The 15,579-nt window shown below is 46.4% G+C and overlaps 1 protein-coding gene across 1 annotated transcript in view; it reads right to left on the bottom strand.

The window, feature by feature from the left end:
- The window catches only part of LOC132390113 (oxidized low-density lipoprotein receptor 1-like), a 30,076-nt gene extending 20,388 nt beyond the window's left edge, over window positions 1–9,688 (bottom strand). Inside the window, exon 1 of the mRNA XM_059962703.1 lies at window positions 9,571–9,688. The gene's annotated coding sequence lies outside the window, so the exon portion shown is untranslated. The remainder of the gene's footprint in view (window positions 1–9,570) is intronic.
- Window positions 9,689–15,579: the final 5,891 nt, after the last annotated feature.

The raw sequence follows: 15,579 nt of genomic DNA, 5'->3' as shown, positions 1-15,579 counted from the left end.
TTTGCCTCCCTCCCAGTACTTTTTGACTGTCTCTAAATATCCAAGTATTTGTAATGGCCAACATATCATATCTCCAAAGGAGATAGTGATCACACACTACATCCCTAACCATAGCATTGGAGAGGGATAGGAGGAGATAAGTTAGCAAAGCGTTTAGTTGGAATCGGGGTAAAATATGAGGCTATTACTTGTTTACTCTCATATTGTGTACTGTTTGCAAACATCGCCGAATGTCCATCCAAACGAGATTCGTAAGTTTCTCCGTCCGGGGGCTACCATCACCCAGCTGAATCCGGGAGCCGAACCGATGATCGCATTCCAGCTATCTTTTTTTTATTTTCTTGTAAACCCTTTCTTTAGCTTTCACAAGAGCTTTGAGTTCCCTTTTCGGTTTGAATTGGATACTTCTTGAGAAATGAGAACTTATTTATTTTTGGAATACATTTTTCACAGAAACGAAAGCAATTGCTGTTGTGCTGACAACCCTTGCAGATGTGGTTGGAGAAATGGCAGAAGAGTTCAACCCGGACAAATAGAAAGATAAAGCACAGTGTTAAGGACAAGACCGTGTCGATGAGCAGAGGGATCTTCCGGTCCGTGTCTGTAGCTCCATGAACGTGGCTCCGCAGTTTGCAGACGATATGAGGATAAGTGGAGGGGAAGACAGTTTTGAGGAAGTAGAGAGGCTACAGAGGGGCTTAGACAGCGCAAAGTAATGGCAAATTTACTGTTGTGTTGAAATATGTATGGTCAGGCACTTTGGCAGAAAATAAAGGTTTGACTATTTTCTAAATGGAAAGGAAACACAAAAATCACAGAGAATCAAGGGGACTTTAAAGTCCCTGTGCGAGATTCCCTAACGTTTTTTAGGGAAGTCTAGAAATCTACAACACATTCCCGGCCCCTCAGCCCATAATGTTGTGTCGATGATGTAAACTTCTCAGGTAGAGTCTGTGATGAAGAGGGCAAATGCAAGTCAGCATTTCGACGCTGAAACTTTATAAAGCACTGCCGAGGCCTCACGTAGAGTATTGTGAACAGTTTTGGGCCTCTTATCTTAGAAAGATGGTGCTCAGAGTGGAGAGATTTCAAACGAGGTTCACAAAACTGATTCCTAGATTGAAGGGCGGCATATGGGAAGTGCTGGATATCTCTAGGCCTGTACTCACTGGAATTTAGAAGGAAGAAAGGTGATCCCATCGAAATCTATTGAATATTTAAATTCCTTGATCGACTGGGTATGGAGAGGATAGTTTCTATAGTGGAGGGGTCGAAGACCAGAGGACAGAGACTTAGAAGAGAGGCGCGTCACAAGGAGAACTTACTACAGCCAGTGAGTGGTGAATCAGTGTATTTCTTTGCCACAGGTGGCCGTGGAGGGCAAGGCACATTTTTATGGCAGTAGTTCTTGATTGGTCAGGGCGTGAAGGAATACAGGGAGAAGGCAGGGGATTGAGGCTGAGAAGTAAAATGGATCAACCACAATGAAATTGTGGAGCAGTCTCCATGTGTCGATTAGTCCAATTCTGCTCCTAAATCTTACGTTCTTATGATGTTACTTCTGTTTTATTGTGGAAAGGCTAAATGCTATTGCTCGGTTTGACTGTCAGAAGACTGAGGTCACGAAAGTCACAGGATAAGATGCAGAAGCTGCCTTGCTTGTGCGAGCTAACAAAAGCTAGCAGCATTTCATACTAAGAATGAGCTAATGTTCACTTTTACCCAACTCTGCCTTGGTAATGGAGGAACTGACTGCAGACGTGCAGTTCTAATTTTGTGCACTGCCCGGTCGCATCCGTAGACTGGCTGAAACTGAACAAGTGCTTCTTGAAATCGCTCACTGACTATATTTGGCTGTTGGCTCGTGCCCAAAATACACTGTACAATTGTAAGAGATAACCTGATATTGGCGGAGTGGAAAGGCAACGGGATCACATATTCGAGGGATAACCGTACACCAATGTCTGTGTATTTACTTCTGTTTGATCCCAGGATAAATGCTTTTAAAGTCCAATTTGGTAAAACAGGGTAAATTATATCGAGAGGAATGATGTGGGACCCAGGGAGAGATGACCGACTGATTTGATTGTGCATGACCTATTTTTCCATTGGTCTATGTAACATACATAGACATGTCCATTAAGAATATCCCAGATGGTAGACACCCTGGGAGATGGAAGTTTCGGAGAGACGGACATGAACTGTAGTGGTGAGAGAGGGAAAGAGAGGAGGAGATTTGGAGCGTGGAACATCGAAGGGGAGGGAGATATCAGATGGCGTGAGACCCAGGGACAGTTGTCGGTTTGATTTGACCGGGGAAGGTAGATCACGCACGGATAGTAGATGTGATTTTCATGGAATTTAACAAGGAACTTGACAAGGTCCAGTTTGCAGACTTCATTGGAGGATGATGTGGAACCCGCGACGCCTCTCTGAGCAGTTTGATTGCGTTCAGCAATATGGCGGTTTCCCCGAGAATGTACACTGTGCAGTTAATAACCTTGCCGAACAGAGTAATGTTGGTGGCGTTGTCAACAGAGAGGACAGTTATCATTGACAGGAGGATCCTAATCAGCTGAGGAAGATTGCCGAGCGCAGCCGCATGCAGGTTAACTCGTTAAGGGCGATCAGACATATTTCTGGACGACAAACCACGGGAAGACTTTCAGAGTGAACGGGAAGGACTCTGGAAATTATAGCAGTGCAAATGGACCTGTGCATCCAGGTACACGTTTCCCTGAAAGTGGAGTCACATGGACCCTGGGGAGTGTTGTAGAGGAAACCAGGGACACAGAGAACTATAAATCAAAACATTGAGCGCAATGCAGGCCCTTCGGTTGACAATGTTATGTTGAACGTGTACTGACTTTAGAAATTACTTAGGGTTACCCATAATCCTCTAATATTGACGGCTCCATCGAGGAGTCTATAACAAGTTCCAATTGTATCCGCCTGCAGCAGGGTCGGATGTAGCACATTCCTGCCCTCACCACTGTCTACGTAAAAAAAACTGCTCCTAACATCCCCTCTGTCCTACTGCCAGCACCTTAAAACTGTTCCCTCTCCGGTTAGTCATCTTAGCCCTGGGAAAAAGCCTCTGACGATCCACACGATCGATGCCTCTCATCATTTATACACCGCTATCAGGTCACCACATATCCTCCGTCGCTGCAAGGACAGAACTCCGAGTTCACTGAAACTATTACCAGAAGCCATGATTCCCAATCCAGGCAACATCCTTATACATCTCCTCTGTGCCATTCCTATAGGTTCAACATCATCCCTGTTGTCAGGTGACCAGAACTGAGCACAGTTCCCCAAGTGGGGGTGGGGTGGGTGACCGCTGTGCATCATGGCAGTAACATTACCTCTCGCTGTTGAACTCAGTTCCACGGTTGATGATTACTAATGCATTGTATTCGTAAACACAGAGTTAAACTGCGCAGCAGCTACGAGTGTCTGATGGAATCGGACTCCAGGATCCCTCTGATCGTCCACACTGCAAGGTTTACCATTAGTAATATATTCTGCCATTATATTAAACCTACACAAATGAACCACCTCCCACTTACCTGGGTTGAACACAACCTGCCACTTCTCAGGCCAGTTTTGCATTTATAAGACCATAAGACAAAGTAGCGGAAGTCGACCATTCGGCCCATCGAGTATGCTCCGCCATTTCATCATGAGCTAATTCATTCTGCCATTTAATGCCACTCCCACGCCTTCTCACCTTATCCTTTGATGCCCTGGCAACTTAAATAACTATCAATTCTCGCACCCAATTACTTGAAATCCACTTCCGCCCGTGGCAACAAATTCCACAGATTCACCACCCTCTAGATAAAAAAAAAATAAATCTTTGCATCTCTGTTCTGAATGGGCGCCCTTCAATCCCTAACTCATCTTCTCTCGTACTGGACACCCCCACCATGGGAAACAACTTTGCCAAAACCACTCTGCCTATATGCCTATTAACATAAGAAATGTTTCTATCAGTTCCCCGCTCATTCTGTTAAACTCCGAGGAGTGCAGTTTCAGAGCGGTCAAATGCTGCTCATATGTTAACCCTCTCATTCCGGAAATAATTTTAGGGAAGCTTCACTGAACCTACTGCAAAGTCAGCTCAGCCTTTTTTTTTAAAATAAGGAGCCCAAAACTGTACACAGTACTCCAAGTGAGGTCTTACCAGTATTTTATAGAGCCTCAACATCACATCCTTGCTCCTGTACTCTAATCCTCTGGAAACAAATGCCAACATTGCATTCGCATTCTTCACCACTGACTCAAGTTGGAGGTTAACATTAAGGGTATCCTGCACGAGGACACCCATGTCCCGTTGCATCAGAGAATTGTGAATGCTCTCCTTATTTACATAATGTTCTGTCCGTTTATTTCTTACCAAAGTGCATGAACGTACGCTTTCCAAACATTGCATTTAATTTGCCACTTCTCTTCCCATTTTCCTAATCTATCCATGTCTCCCTGCAGACACTCTGTTTCCTCACCACTACCGGCACTCCACCTATCTTTGTATCATCAGCAAACTTAGCCACAAAGCCATCTATTCCATAATCCAAATCGTTGACATACCGAATAAAAAAAAACGCGGCCACAACACGTTTATAAACGGATCCGTTTATTCCCACTCTGTTTCCTGCCAATCACACAATGCTCTGTCCACGTATGTAACTTTCCCGCAATTCTATAAGCTTTTATATTTTTTAGCAGCCTTATGTGCGGCACCTTGTTAAAGGCCTTCTAAAATTATGAGCCTTCTACAACAACTCTTTGCCTTCTGTGGGCAAGCCAGTTCAGGATCTCCAAAGCAATGTCCCTTTGGATCCCATGCATCCTTTCTTTTTTAATAAACCTTGCCTGGGTACCTTATCAAATGCCTGTGCGAAATCCATTTCCATTAAATCTACTGTTCTTCCTTCATCAATGTGAATAGTTACATCCTCAGAAGATTCAATCAGGTTCGTAAGGCACAAGCTGCCCTTTACAAAGTTATGTTGTCTATTGCTAAACATATTAACCCTCCCCAAATGTGCATAAATCCTGCCTCTTACGATCTTCTCCATCAACCTAACAACCACTGAGGTAGGACTCACTGGTCTAGAATTTCCTGGCCGCATGCACTCCATTTCTGGAATAAAGGAAAAATATCCGCAACCCACCAATCCTCCGGAACCGCGCCCGTCCCCATTGATGATGCAAAGATCATCGCCAAAGTCTCAGTAACCTCCTACCTTACTTCCCAGAGTAGCCTTGGGTACATCTCATCCGGTCCCGATGACTTATCCAAAAGATGCATTCCAAAATCTCCAGCACATCCTCTTTTTAATTGTCTACGTGTTCAAGCTTTTCAGTCTGCTGCAAGTCATCACTACAATCACCAAGATCATTCTCCACAGTGAGATCTCACTGAAATCTAGCAACTCAGCAAGTAAATTTTCCAATAACAAATCAAGAACAATTTCCCGTCTTGGAGGCTTATCTACATAATTGTATCAAGAAACATTCCTAAAAACACCTCACAGGCACCAACTCATCCAAACCTCTTGCTCTAGGGAAATGCCGATCGATATTTAGGATTTTAATATCTCCCATCGCGGCAACTCTGTTATTATCATAACTTTCCAGGATCTGTTTCCCTATCTGCTCCTCGATATTCCTGCTACCATTGGGCGGCCTATGAAAAATCACCTATTAAAGTTATTGGAGTTATCCGTAGATAACTCCTCCATGGAGTCGACCTTTCCTGCAGCTGTGTCACAATCTCTGATCAACGGTGCCACGCCCTCAGCACTTTTGCCCAACCCCGCCCGTTCTGAAACATCTAAGAGTTGGCACATGACGTATCCATTCCTGCCTCTGAGCCATCCAAGTCTCTGTAATGGCCACCACATCATCATATCTCCAAAGGAGTACTTCGGCAGTTTGAACGGGGCACGTCTGCGCAAGCGCGTGAAATTCGGCCCTTGAGGCAGTGGGAGAGTTTAAAAAGCGAGCAGATTAACAGGGTAACAGGGAGACAGGGTAGGAAGGCTTGACTCCAGAGGCTTCGGCGAGCTGATGCTGAGGACTAGCTTCCTCGCAGTGAGATAAGGCCAGGTAATCTCCCTCAATTAATCTAATTAGTTTATGAGTAGGTAATGGAGGCAGCAGTTAGGGCAGTCGAGTGGTCCGTTAGCAGTGAGTGGAAAGTCCGGGCGAGCACAAACGTGCCGGATGACCACACCTGCAAAAGATGCATCCAGATGCAGCTCCTCACAAACCGTGTTAGGGTGCTGGATAAATTTCAGATCATTCGGGAGCCAGAAGGAGAAATAAACAGGAGTTACAGGGATACATTCACCCCTAAATGCCAGGAGGCATGTATCTGGGTGACTGTGAGTGTAGGGGAGGGAATAGAGAGAATTAGCAGAGTACCCCTGCGGCGGTTCCCACCAATAATAAGCATACCGTTTTAGATACTGTTGGTGGGGACGACCTACCAGGGACAATTTGTAGTGGTTACGAATCTGGCAGTGAGACTGGATCCTCAGCTCAGAGGGGATGGAGTGGAAAGAGGAGAGCAGTAGTGATAGGGGATTCGATGGCTGGGGAGAGAGATAGCAGGTTCTGTGGGAGAGATCGAGAATCGCGGATGGTCTGTTGGCTTCCTGGTGCTAGGGTCTGTGATATCTCGGATCGAGTTCTCAGTATTCTCAAGTGGGGGTGTGAGCAGCTGGATGTCGTGGTCCATGGAGGGACAAATGACGTGGATAGGAAGTAGGAGGAGGTTATGCAAAGAGTGTTTAGGGAGTTAAGTGCAAAGTTGGAGGGAGGGACCTCCAGGTTTGCCATCTCGGGATCGCTACCCGGGCCTCGTGCTACTGAGGCCAGAAATAGGAAAATCATGTAGCTAAATACGTGGCTTAGGAATTTGTGCAGGAAGGATAGATTCATGTTTCAGGACAATTGGGCCTTGTTCCAAGGAATGTGGGGCTTATACCGACGGGACGGGTTGCAACTGAACTGGTGGGTTACTAAAATCCAGCGGGAAGGTTTGCTAGTGCTGCACCGGGGGATTTAAACTAGATTTGCAGGTGGAGGGGAACCAGAGTGTTAGAGCAGATTGTGAGGTGGAGCAGTATAAAGGTCATGTGCGAGCTGCAAGTACAGTGCATGGAGTAAAGGCAGATCCAGCATTTGAGGAAAGAGAAACAGAATAAAGGCTGTAAAGATAGTTAGGCAGAAGGGCTAAAGTACGTGTACGACAATGCAAGAAACATCAGGAACAGAGGTAATGACATATTGGCCTTACAATTTCGCAGTTCTATCCATACTAACTCTGCATCTCCTGAATCTACGTCACACCTCGCAAGGGACTGAATTTCATTCCTCACCAGCAGAGCCACCCCATCCCTTCTGCCCACCTGTCTGTCCTTTCGATGGAACGCTTGATTGTTCATTTCCCAGTGGAAAGTGGCAGAGACGTTCACCTCGGAGAAGTGTGAGGTTGTACACTTTGGAAGGACGAACTCCAAGGCAGAGTACAAAGTAAATGGCAGGATACGTGGTAGTGGGGAGGAGCAGAGGGATCTGGGGGTACATATCTACAATTCCATGAAAGTTGCCTCACAGGTTGATGAGGTAGATAAGAAAACCTATGGGGTATAGGCTTTCATAAGTCGTGAGATAGAGTTTTAGTGTCGCGATGCAAAGATTCAGCACTATAAAATGCTGGTTAGGCCACACGTGGAGAACTGTGCCCAGTCTGGTCGCCTCACTATAGAAAGGATGTGGAAGCATTGGAGACGGTACAGAGGAGATTTACCAGAATGTTGCCTGGTTTAGAGAGTGTGCATTACGATCAGAGATTAAGGGAACTAGGGCATTACTCTTTGGAGAGATGGAGGATGAGAGGAGACATGATAGAGGCATACCAGATATTAGGAAGAGTAGATAGAGTGGATAGCCAGCGCCTCTTCCCCAGGGCACCACTGCTCAATACAAGAGGACATGGCTTTAAGGTAAGGGGTTGGAAATTCAAGGGGGGTATTAGAGGAAGGTGTTTTTACTCAGAGAGTGGTTGGTGCGTGCAATTCACTGCCTAAGTCAGTGGTGGAGGCAGATACACTAGTGAAATTTAAGAGACTACTAGACAGAGAAAAGGAAGAGTTTAAGGTGGGGTGTTATATGGGGGGCATGGTTTAAGGGTCGGCACGACATTGTGGGCCGAAGGGACTGTAATGTGCTGTACTATTCTATGTTCAATGTTGTAACATTGCCAGACATTTCTTATTCGTCACTTCCGCCTATAAAGCCTCATTTAGTCGAATTGTCTTGCCTGTCCTGACTGTTCACTGCAGTGACGTTTTTTCAGCCTAGTGATGTCACCCCTCCTCCTTTAATTCCTTCCAATTTCTCAGGGCTAAAAATAGGGTAACCCGAAATATCTTGCTCTCCTGCTTGCTCCTCCTACACCCTATTCACAGTAATGGCTGCAATGACATAATTCATGTATTGATTTATTCCCTGGGCTCAACCACCTTTTTTTAAAGCGTCCTGCAGTGAAATATACGGAGCTCAGGGCACCAGTCGCATTGTGTCTAAACTCTTGAAATCTTTCTTTTTCTGCGATCTTAACATCATCTGTCTCCATAGCGACTCCGCTATTTGCTCTGGAGCTCTGCATCCCATCCCCCTGCAATTCGAGTTCACCAACTCTCCCGAAAACTCGCATGCACAGCACTGACAAACCTTTCCGCTAGGATAACAGTTCCCCTCCATTTCCGGTGCAAACAGTATTACATCTCTGCTGTATGGATCCCACCTTCCTCGGAAAAAAATACAATGATTCCAAGTTTTAGAGCCCACCAACTTACACCACGTGCTAATCTGTATGGCCTTCCTCTGTCTGAACACACTGGGGCGGGTAGTGGTCTTGTCCTTTAATTTAATAGCTAAATCCCTGTCCTCACTTTGCAAAACCACCTTCCCATACATACCGATTTTATTTGTACATATATGCTGCTCACTCACTTAAGAATCACAGAGAAGGAATGGTGTGCTGAGAAAAGAGGAAGGAAGTGTAGGAGAGTGGGGCCACAGAAAGGGGGTTCAGTTTGCAGCCTTGGTTCAGAACGTGTAAGTTACCATTTTCTTGCTCCCTGTCTTTGCTTGGAGCCAGCTTAAAATCCGAAATCCACAAACCCATGACTCGGAGTCAGAGACAGAGCGAGAATCCCTCCGTACAATCCCATCACACACACCCTGGGTCAGACACAGACAGAATCTCCTTCCGCAACGATCCTTCACACACTCACGGAGTCAGGCACAGAGTTCAGCTCCCTCCACTCTGACCCAACACACATACCCTAGGGCATACACGAAATGAAACTCCGTCCACACCGTCCCAGCATAGTCTTCCAGGGTCAGTTAACCAGCGAAGCTCCCTAAATGTTATCCCATCACACTCCCGGGGTCGGAAATGTGAAGTACCTCCCGCACCGTCGCAGCACACCCTACCGGAGTTAGCAAAAGTACGAAACCCTCTCCCTCCGCCGTCTCCACACTCACCAATACCCAGATTTTCGGCTTTCCAGTAGTCTTGAATCGTGTGTGTCTCTCGGAGTTGTGGTGTGTGTGTTTGCGCGGACTGTGTGCTGCCGTTAGAGGAAGGAAGGGGAGGAGAGAGGAAGCCAGGGAAATTGTGCTGAGAATGCAAACACTGATGCAAGTGGTGTGGAACACGTGACCGGCCTGAGATGCAGAGTTATGGGGAGTTTCAGATCCTGGTAATCGATATCCGGTGGAACGGGGGGGGGGGGAAGGTGAAACACCACCCATCGTCTCTCCCTCATACTACGCATTTTTCCAGTGACACAGTGTGGCAGGAGAGTGGTGCGACGACTGAGATGGGGAGCGGTTAGCACATGGATTGTATCACAGAGATGGGGAAGGAACGTATGGTTAGGTAAGGGATGATGGAGACGGCGAAGTGTGCAGAAGGGAGTTTGGGTCACGGAGACGGGGTTGCTTGGAAATGAGGGATGGGTGACGGAGACGGGAGTGGTGTATTGCAGGCAGTGTGTGACGGTGACAGGAAGTAGTGTAGGGGAGAATGTTTGACGGGGTTGGAGAAGGATTTTGCAGAGAGCGGGTTCTTTGCATACGGAATGAAGTGTTTTCGATTGTTTTGGAATTACATTGCAGGTTAACGTTCTCCCGATATGTCCTTCCTATCACACACTCGGCTTCCCGAATGACCCTGAGTTCATCCAGTTCAATTTCCAACTCCTCAAAGCGGAATGTTAGAATCTGCAGCTGGATACACTTAAGACAATAAGACTCAGGGGCAGAGTTCGGCCATTCGGCCCATCGAGTCTGCTCCGCTATTTTATCATGAGCTGATCCATTCACCCATTTAGTCCCACTTCCCCCGCCTTCTCACCAGAACCTTTGACGCCCAGGCTACTCAGACACCTATCAATCTCTGCCTTAAATACACCAAATGACCGCCTCCACTGCCGTGCGTGACATCAAATGCCAGAGATTCAACACCCTCGCTGAAACAAAAAAAAATCTTCGCATCTCTGTTCTGAATGGGCGCCGTTCAATCCTTAAATCATGCCCTCTCGTTATAGACTCCCCCACCGTGGGAAACAACTTTGCCACATCCTCTCTGTCCATGCCTTTTAACATTCGAAATGTTTCTTTGAATGTTTCTATTCGACATTCTTCTAAAGTCCAAGAAGTACTGTGCAAGAGCGGTCAAACTTTCCTCATACGTTACCGTCTCATTACCGGACTCATTCTAGTAAAATTTCACTGAACACTTTCCAACGTCAGCACATCCTTTCTTAAATAATGAGCCTAAAACTGCACACAGCATTCTAACTGAGTCCTTACCAGTGCCTTATAGAGCTTCAACATCACAGCCCTGCTCCTATAATCTATTCCTCTAGAAGTAGACAAGAGTAGCAGGAGTGGGCCATTGGTCTTTTCGAGCCAGCACCATCATTCAATGTGATCAGGGCTGAACATCCACAATCAATACCCTTTTCCTGCCTTCTCCCAATATCCCATGACGGCGCTATCATTAAGAGCTCTATCCAACTCTTTCTTGAAAGCAGACAGAGAATTGGCCTCCACTGCCTTCTGAGGCAGAGCATTCTATACATCCACAACTAACTGGGTGATTTGTTTTTCCTGAACTCCGTTCTAAATGGGCTACTCCTTAAACTGTGGCCTCTGGTTCTGCACTCCCCCATCATCGGGAAAATGTTTCCGGCCTCTAGCGTGTCCAATCCCTGAATAATCATATATGTTTCAATCAGATCTCCTCTCATCCTTCTAGATTCCAATGTATACAAGCCCAGTTGCTCCAATCTTTCAACACCCGACAGTCCCGCAATCCCGGGGATCAACCCTGTGAACCTATGCTGCCCTCCCTCAATAGTAAGAATGTCCTTCCTCAAATTTGGAGAACAAAACTGAACACAATACTCTAGAAGTGGTCTCAGGAGGGCCCTGTGCAACTGCAGAAGGACCTCTTTGCTCCTATACTCAACTCTCCTTGTTATCAAGGCCATCGTGCCATTAGCTTTCTTCACTGTCTGCTGTAACTGCATGATTACTTTCAGTGTCTGATAAACAAGGACACCTGGATCTCATTATACTTCATTTTTTCCTAACTTGACACCAGTCAGATAATAAATCGCGTTCCTGTTCTTGTCAGCAAATTGGGTAACCTCACATTTATCCACTTCAAATTGCATCTGCCATGCATCTGCCGACTCACCCAACCTGTCCAAATCACCCTGCATTCTCCTAAAATCCTCCTCATATTTCACACCGCCACCCAGCTTTGTGTCAACTGCAAATTTACTAATGTTACTTTTAATACATTCATCTGAATCATTAACGTACACTGTAAATAGCTGCCGTCTCGACACGGAGCCTTGCGGTACCGCACTAGTCACTGTCTGCCGTTCTGAAAATGACCCTTTAAACCCTACACTTTGCTTCCTGTTAGTCAAACAATTTTCTATCCATGTCTGTACTCTACCCCCAATAACATGTGCTCTAATTTTGCCCACTATTCTCCTGTGTGGGACCTTATCAAAGGCTTTCTGAAAGTCCAGGTACACTACATCCACAGACTCCACTTGTCCATTCTCATAGATAGATCCACATAAACTTCCAGAAGATTGGTGTTGCGGAGTCAGACAATAGATGTGATCCCCACCACACCGACCCAACACGCACTGCCCAGATCACAGACTGAGTAATCCTCTCTCTCTCGCTCTCACTGCCCGTCTCTCTCCTCTACGTCTCTCTCTGTCTCTGTCTCTCCCCCTCTCTCTGTCTCGCTTTCGCATCTCTCTGTCTTTGTCTCTCTGTCTCTCCCTTGAGAATGTGTTTCAAGCGGGTTTTGGAGGGAGCTTCACTCTCTGACCAGAGGAGGGTGCATTGGTACGGTAAAGAGGAAGTTTCACTCTTTGCATGACCCCAGGTGTGTGTCAGTCTGGGCCTGACCGCTTGTCTGTGTGGTGGGATGATATGAACAGTGATCTCTCTCTCTCTCTCTCTCTCTCTCTCTCTCTCTCTCTCTCTCTCTCTCTCTCTCTCTCTCTCTCTCTCTCTCTCTCTCTCTCTCTCTCTAGCGGGGGATGTGGGATTTTACCTCACCTTTCCTGCTGGTCAACGTTGGCAGAATAATTTGCTTTCGGGGACAGAGCTGCTGCGGTTGAGGATGCAAGCATTCCTGAAACAGGTGGTCTAGCAGAGGTTCCGAAGGGAATTTGCGATTGTCTTGAATTCAAGGGTCGAATACAACTCAAGGACATTTAGTCGATATTGGCTCCGTGTCCTGTTCATCTCCTGATATTGTTCCACAAGAGTCAGCTGGTCTCGTTCGGAAGAGATCAGGGAGAGGCGAAACTCTGTCAAGGTGAAAAGAGAAATTTACGAAAGTTTCGGATGGATAGGTAATATCTAAAAGTTTATAAGGCTAGCAGGAAGGATCTTATAGTGTAATTAGGAGAGCCAGGAGGGGCCATGTGAAGTCCTTGGCGGGCAGGATTGAGGAAAACCCCAAGGCACTCCACAATTACATGAGGAACAGGAGGATAAGACGTGAAAGAATATGACGTATGAAGTGAGTCATTGGAAAGGTGTGCAGGAAACCGCAGGAAATAGCGGAGGTACTTAACGAAAACTTTGCTTCAGTATTCACTATGGAAATAAACTTGGTGATAGTAGTGACGACTTGCAGCAGACTCTAAAGCTTGAGCATGTGGATATTAAGAATGAGGATGTGCTTGGTCTTTTGGAAATCACAAAGTTCCATAAGTCGCCGGGACCAGATGAGATGTAGCCCAGGCTACAATGAGAGGCGAGAGAGGGGATTGCTAAGCCTCTGGCGATGATCGTTGCATCATCAATGGAGACGGGAGCGCTTCCGGAGGATTGGAGAGTTGCGAATATTGCTCCTTTATTCAAGAAAGTGTGCAGAGATAGCCCAGGAATTTATAAACCAGTGAGCCTTTACTTATTGGTATGTAGGTTGATGAAGAAGATCCTGAGATGCAAGATTTATGAACATTTGGAGAGGTATGATGTAGTTAGAAACCAAAACTGGCTCACAGGAGATAATGAGTTGTTTTAGACGTGTCGTATATTGCATGGAAGTTGGCTTCCCCCCCCCCCCCCCAGGGCTGAAATGCTTGCCACAAGACGACACAGGTTTAAGGAGCTGGAGAGTAGGTACATAGGAGATGTCTGCGGTACGTTTTTTACTCTGAGAGTGGTGGTTGCGTGGAAATGGTCACGACAACTCGCCTCTGCTCTCCCTCACATTCCCTTCTAAGCCACAGAACATTAAACAGAGCCACTAAACTGCTGTAAGCAACTACCAGCACACACACAAACACACCAGTAATTAAGATCTTTTTGAGTAAACCAGTATCCGAAGGTTGTGGTTGTGTATGTGTGTAGGGGGCGGTGTGGGGGCTTGAGGCCGGAATGGCAATATATGGGTCGTGATATAGAGGGTCCTACAGGGAGTGGTGTCCACGCAGACATGGGATCACGGATGTAAAGTTGCTCCGACACCATGGCAACACACTCTAATGGAGACAGAAACACTGCGCAACTCTCTCACTCCTCCGTCCTCCAATCTCACCAATACCCAGCCTTTCGGCTTTTTGTTTCTCGAATTGAGTGTGCCTCTTGGAGATGGTGTGTTTTTGTCTGTGCGTGACTGGGTAATGTGCTGCAGGAGAAGGAAGGAAGGGGAAGAGAGAAGAGGCGAGATAAAGGGTGTTAAGATTGCAGATACTGATGCAAGTGGTGTAGAACCACACGACCGGCTTCTGCATGCTGAGCTGAGGGGAAGCTCAGATCCTGGTGGTAGATCTCCAGTGGAAGGGGCGAGGAGTGATACCAGACGTCATCTCTCCCTTATACTCACCACAATTGCCTGTCACAGAGACCGTGGTGGGAGGGAGAAGGGTCGAAATAGATGAGATGCTTTAACAAATGGAGTGTATCTCGGATACGGAGATGGGCGTAGAGTACCTACAGTATGTGAGAGGAGGTAGTAACAGTTTGTCAAATAGAGGCGGTAGATCAAAAAAGAGGAGAGTCGGCGCAGAAAGAGAAAGAGAGAGAGGGAGAGGGAGGAAGAGACATAGAGTCTGGAGAAAGAGTGTGTGTGTGTGGCGGTAGAGTGAAGCAGGAACAGGGAGAAGGGAGGGAGGGAGGGAGAGAGAGAGAGAGAGAGAGAGAGAGAGAGAGAGAGAGAGAGAGAGAGAGAGAGAGAGAGAGAGAGAGAGAGAGAGAGAGAGAGAGAGAGAGAGAGAGAGAGAGAGATACAGAACAATAACCCATGGAAATTTCGAACAAACTCGACCAGGGTCAGACACAGAGTGAATCTCACCGTTAGGGGCAGTTAGGGGCAGGGGAGGCGTTTTTTTTTTACCTCGCCTATCCTGCTGGACAACAGTTGGCAGAATTTGATTTCCTATATAGAGATATTCTTGTTGAGGGTGGAAGCATTCTTGAGTCAGTTGGTCTGGCAGAGGACCAGAAGGCAATTCGCGGTTCTCCTGGATTAAAGTTTCGAATGCAACTCATGGACTTTTACTCGATTTTCGCACCGGTTCCTGTTCATCTCTTGATGTTGTTCCCAAAGCTTTTTCAGTCGTGGTCGGAAGTAATAGGAGAGTGACGAATCTCTGTCAAGAAGAAAAGAAAAGAGAATTTTAGGAAAGGTTCAGAGGGCTCGGTGAAGTTAGAGATGAACAAGATTATAAGGCTAACAGAAAGGAGCTTAAGAGGGAAATTAGCAGAGCCTGAAGTGGCCATGTGATTTCCTTGGCGGGCAACATTAAAGTAAACCACAAGGCATTCTACAATTATGTGAAGGACAAGAGGATAAAACGTGAAAGAAATGGACCATCAAGTGTGACAGTAGGACATTGTGTGTAGAACCGGATGAAGTCGCAGAGGTACTTAATGAAGACTTAGCTTCAGTATTCCCTATGTCAGAGGATCTTGGTGATAGTAGTTATAACTTGCAGC

This window comes from Hypanus sabinus, unplaced genomic scaffold, assembly GCF_030144855.1.
Source record: "Hypanus sabinus isolate sHypSab1 unplaced genomic scaffold, sHypSab1.hap1 scaffold_772, whole genome shotgun sequence".
In the NCBI taxonomy this organism is placed as follows: Eukaryota; Metazoa; Chordata; class Chondrichthyes; order Myliobatiformes; family Dasyatidae; genus Hypanus; species Hypanus sabinus.
The sequence above is the reverse complement of the archived record's forward strand: the minus strand, read 5'-3'. Positions and strand labels throughout refer to the sequence as shown.